General features: G+C 40.6%; 2 non-coding genes across 2 annotated transcripts; both read left to right on the top strand.

Moving 5' to 3' along the window:
* Positions 1-3,833: 3,833 nt before the first annotated feature.
* Trnav-aac lies at positions 3,834-3,906 on the top strand. Its single transcript has one exon. It is a non-coding gene; the product is annotated as a tRNA-Val (tRNA).
* A 99-nt stretch (positions 3,907-4,005) lies between these two features.
* Trnav-aac lies at positions 4,006-4,078 on the top strand. The gene has a single exon. It is a non-coding gene; the product is annotated as a tRNA-Val (tRNA).
* The last annotated feature ends 1,707 nt before the right edge of the window (positions 4,079-5,785 follow it).

The following is a 5,785-nucleotide window of genomic DNA, read 5'->3' as shown; positions in this document are numbered from 1 at the left end:
TCATGACGTCGCAGTCACATGACATCGTGCGGGAATTTCAGACAACCCAAAACGCTCTCGTAAAACGTCACGTCATGCGTGGAATGGAAGTGATCAAAACATGACATGTAATGCGAATAAAAGGTCGCCGCATGCCTCAAATGATTTTACTTTCTGCGGAAAAAGCATACGAAAAGGTCCATTTTAAAGCGATGAGTCAGTCAGCCTGCAAATGTTCAGAACTGGACTGCGAGCAGCAGGAAGATTTCGTACCACGCTTGGTATAGGTGCTGGCATCTTCATTTGCCTCTACAAGTACAATTTTCACTAAGTGAAGCTATGTCCAATTTTCCCCAGCTTTATATAACTTATAGGGCTCGTCGACTCCAATTTTTAACTCGAACCTCCTAGCCACTTTCCAGCGATATTTGGCGAAGCCACACCGCCGACTCGGACTTCACTCGTGATTGCGACTCAAACCCTCGACTGTAATTTGACCATTTTGTTTTGGGCGTCTATTTCTTCCACAGTTAGGCGTTGTAAATAGGCTTTTATTTCCGTAACATTTAATCATATGAGGCTAGGGAGAGACTGTGGAACGACCACTCAGAACCCACTTTCATGATTTCTCCTCAATCTCCACACTTGATGCCGTCAAGGCGGTGCTCCATCTTCGTTATGGACTCCAAGGAAATAGGTGTTATAGCTTTCCGTTTTCACTCGGCAATCTATAGGGTTTGTTTTTGTTTTCTTGACGGCACCCTACGGACACTTTATTTGAAAACTCTGCCGGTTTTCTAGGTTCGATGCATCAATCTTGGCCGAAATGCGCGCAAAAGAGAAGAAAATAACAGCATCGGAAGACCTAAAATATTCCGATACATTTCCAAGAAAAGAAGCGAGGCAGCGAAAAAGAGGGAGAGAGAAATCAAGAACGTAGAAATTTTCGCGTGAGTGGCTCAATAAAGGGAACGAAACAGGTTGAAAGTTCTAAACAAAAGTTACACAGTTAAAACTAAACTTTTAAGTGAAACAAAAATAAATAAAAATAAAATGATGAACTAGTGGATCGGTGGCCACTCTATGGGAAGCAGCAAGTGCAGGGGCTCAAGACAGCGCGTCAAACCGGACGGTAAACGTTGCTGTTTTGTTCTGTATGTATCGCTGCTTTTGCTGTTGTTGCCTTGACGTTAGAAGTGGATTGATGGGTGTCCAGCAGAATTTCTCTTTGTGATCGGGATGTGGACCACACCCTCCCGCCAAATGGCCCGTAAGAGTGGCAGGAGTCATCTCAAAGGGGCCATTGATCACCATTTAATGAAATACCTTTTCACGGATATAGATCACTATAATATAAACACGTAGACATTTACTGAAACGTTTACCTGCAAAATCTTATGCACAGAATGCAATATTTAAGAAGAGACTGTTTAACTTTGTTTGGACGACAATCTATTGTTGATTCGAGGAGTGAAAAACGTATTGTTTATGAATTGACGTCAAGTGACCTGACGCCATGCGACGTGGTCGCGTGACGTGACGTCACATGTCAAGCCATGGTGTCACTTGACAATACGTTACGTGACACAGTGTCACGTGTCGCCATGACGTCATGTGATTGCGGCTCATGATATCAGGAAAAGCAACGTCATTTGGGCACGAGATTAGGCGGACTCGAGATCATTAGGCTACAAGCCAAATGCCATAGGGATTACTCAAAACGTTACTCGAAAAAAAAAAGTAAGTTACATTTATTAAAAAAAAAAATAAACGCTACTTTTTTATTACTTACAATGTTTTATGTCATTATCATTTGCAACATGAAGAAGAAGAAAAAAAAGGAATGCTTGCAGCATTTAGAACCCAACGCGTATTCGCAATTGTGCTGTGGGTCTGAAATAGTTATTTTCGTAGTACCACTCTAAGAAATACGAAGCATAAATTTTCGCGCAAAGTACCGAGGAGACATAATCGCTGCAATCCGAGGAGGGAGCTGTGCAAATGGCGAAGCTGATAATGTATCATCTTATATTATTATAATATACGACCAGGCTGATGATATCGTAATATTATCAGCGTCGTCATTCACGGGGCTCCCTCCACAGTTAATCACGACGCAATGTCATCGAAATGTCTCAATCTTTTGATGTTCAAAATATCTTGAAGCAGGTAAAGTGCACATACAGTATCTCGGCATTTTTAGCTGGAAATGAGCTAATTAAGAGTCGTAAACCAGGAAAGCAAGGGAGAGGGAAGTTGGGAAAAAAATTGCAACGGCTATAAGTATTTTTGTTACTTCCAAAATTAATTATAATACTCTTGTTTATACTACCTTATGAAAGAAATAAATGATCACAAAATTACACCGGAAAGTAATCGACTGCAAGTAATTTGATTACGTGTAATCAGACTTGTACACGTTACTGAAAAAATGTAACAGATTACAATTACAATTACTTCACTGTAAAAAGTAACCGATTACAATTACAGGCTCAAAAAAGTAATCGAAAAATTACTCTAAAGTAATCGATTACTTCCCACGTTACTTTTCATTAAACGTTTTTTTTTATTACGGTAGCATTGGAGTCTCGCGCTCAGTTGTTCCGACAAAAAAAAAAAAGAACTTTACCGTTTTTGCTTAGAGCTCAACAAGTGACGCCAACACGCCCAATCCCTCTCGTGAAAAAATAAATAAATGAAAAGAGTGTTGTGGACCACATTACTCACAAGAGGTTGGATAAGGTCATTTTCGATACCCGGACGTAGTCTCCGGTCCGGTGTACGCCCCCCCCCCCCCCCCCCCCAAAAAAAAAAAAAAAAAAAAAAAAAAAAAAAAACAATGTATTCAGGAAACGAAGCATAGTGAAGTGGCCTACTAATCCTCGAGGTTCCGTGCTTAGTGGTTTCGAAAAAGAAAACGAAAATTGACCGTTGCCCCTCCCCTCCCCTCAAAAAAAAAAGAAAAAGAAATTCGAGAAAATTTGTCATGGGTCATTTTGTAATCGATTGCAGCAAAAAAGTAATTCAATTACAAGGATCGTTACTCCTTAAAGGAAGTAATTGAAGCGTTACACAATTAAAGTAAAATGTAATCGATTACAAGTAATCCATTACTTGTAACGCGTTACGTACAAGTGAGTCTGCCTGTAATTAGTTCCGTACAAGTTTCATTAAAGCTCGAGTACATCAAAGGAATCAAGTGCCATAGGGATCAACTGCTGCAGGAATCAAGCGACGTAGGGATCAAGTGACGAGAGGACGCTCTGGAATGCTAGCGCGCATGAGAGAAAGTGCGTGCATAGCAGTATAGCAGTTGGCTTTGAGATCAAATTGCTACATATCAAGTTTCAAACGGATAAAGTGACATTAAAGAAAAAAAAGTACGACAGAGAACAAGAACCACAAAAATACAGTACGGATTAGATAACAAGGATCAAGTACCCAGATAAAAAAGGATATAAGGATAAAGCGTCTGCAAGGAAAGCACTTAATGAACAGGCGCTTACAAAACAAGCACTTAGAGTGCAGCTTCTCGGATATAAAGAGTGTAGTGAGGAAATACCCAGAACGAAAGTGCGTCGAAGTGCCCAGAAGGCATGCGCCAAGAGAGCAACATGAGTCTGTACTGAAACTGTCTACTGCCTGAATGGACAGCGTAGTGGGAGACTTAATGAACCACGTAATGATTTCCGTGAGATAACGAAAGAGAAACAGAAAAGAAGCCAAGAGCGGGGGAAGCGAAGACGCCGAGGAGTGAGCTATATTCTGGGATAACCAGTTCTAAGGCAATCAGCGACCACTGACCACGAGTCCCTCCCTGCTGGAAGGTGGGCTTCGTCGGCTCTTTATCCAGCGTGCTTGTTGTGTAGTGGTTATCACATCCGCCTAACACGCGGAAGGTCCCAGGTTCGATCCCTGGCAGGCACACTGATTTCTTTTTAAACTGAATTGGCACGCGAATTTCTCTTTAATTGCTACTCCATCAATAGGTCGTCTGATGACGCTATGTTTCAGCGGCTTCCACCGGTGCTTGTTGTGTAGTGGTTATCACATCCGCCTAACACGCGGAAGGTCCCAGGTTCGATCCCTGGCAGGCACATGTTTTATGAATTCGCCTTTTTACTTATTTTGGTTACTGTTGCTATACTTGTGAATAGTTTATTAAATCAAGCGCTGTTTTAACAGCTTTAAAGTTGTGCCCCATGCGTAGTTTTTCGAATCTCTCAACGCACAAACGGAGCCCAGTTCGATATTTCTAGGCTGAGGTAGAAACTGGTAACTAAAACCCTATTTCGACAGAAATTCGGACTGAACACGATGCGTGGGATAACAACGAGCCCAGTGGAGAACAATAACGTACCTTTGATAATCCACCATACTGAATATAGACCAGCCTTTTTTTTATATATATATCCAAGTCAGTAAGACATTTCTATTTAATGGCACTACCGAGCAATGTAAGGACACATGAAAGCACAATAAGGAAAAGTAAACGACTTTGCAGATTGTCGTGTTTATTAATCTTGGCGTTACCTACTTTACTAATCGCGCTCACGAAGACCGTCATTCTTATGCAGCGAAGTTCGAGGATAAACGAACCCAAATTACTTATTGGTATTTAGGTGCAAGTAGAAATTACCACCTGAACCTTGAAATCGGATACGTTACGCGCCACTGAACCGCTTCGGTGAAGATCCTTCGCCTGCATTCACAAAATGGTGAGGTTAAACATCGTTAAGTTCGTTGCGCTGTATCCCCCATCATTTTCTAAAACTAAAATTGAGGAAAACACAAACACCGAACAAAATAGTTTTATGGGATTAACAAAGCGTCGGCATTTGCAGTGCTGAGTCCCCTTTTCTGAAGTTTTAGACGAAACAGCAAAAGTAGTATCGAGCCTTCCAATTCAATTTTTTATTCAATGTTTTATTCATATAACATACACCAGAACGTTGTCTGGCGGGCCGTCACAAAAGGCAACACGAATGTCCCCGATCCCCTTCCCCCACTCCAAAAACTACCCCATCACGTCACACAGCGTGGCACAAACGAAAGCAGAGTAAGAAAAAAGTAAAACGTAAAGAACTCTCTAAAAAAAAGAAAGCATAAACATAACACGCGGGATAGCACTGCATAAAGGTCAGAAATAACAGATAACATCTCATGACAAAAAAAAAAAAAAAAAAAAAAACATAAATATGACATGCACGCATCACAGCACACCTAAAAGAAAACCAAACTCCAAGAAAAATAGGGGAAAGCAGTCACTCCTAGTACGATAGAAAGTACAGATTCGTGTTCCCTTTTAAAACCTGAGTGATACGCTGTCTTCATTTATTTATTTATTTTTTATTTATTTTATCTTACGTGCCCAAAAACAACAATGCAGGTCTCCCCTCTTTGGTACAAAAATATATAAATACGAACAAAAAAAAAAAAAAAAACGAATGGCAGGTTTCAAGTACAAAGCAAAAAACACAATATTTAAAGTTCGGCAACAAGCACTTTCACTTGGTTCCTGAACGCGTCTTAATGTCACTGTATATATCAAGTTCGACATTTTCAATATTGATAAGCGGAGATTGCATGCGTGACAGAGGAGATGGTTTACAAATGGTGCGAATGCTGAAAGTACTGCGGGTCCTAGTGGAACGAGGAGGGGCATGAATGTTTACACCGCGTAAAAGCGAAGCACTGTCAAATAAGCTATTTACAATTTCGTCCAGAAAAATTAAGTCACGCTCTGCTCTTCTATTGGTCAATGGTATCAACGAAATCTTATTAAGCAGAAAAGTGTAGTCAAAAT

This window comes from Ixodes scapularis, unplaced genomic scaffold, assembly GCF_016920785.2.
Source record: "Ixodes scapularis isolate PalLabHiFi unplaced genomic scaffold, ASM1692078v2 PGA_scaffold13__105_contigs__length_92229423, whole genome shotgun sequence".
Taxonomy (NCBI): Eukaryota; Metazoa; Arthropoda; class Arachnida; order Ixodida; family Ixodidae; genus Ixodes; species Ixodes scapularis.
Note: the sequence above shows the minus strand (reverse complement) of the source record. Positions and strands in the feature narration are given on the sequence as shown.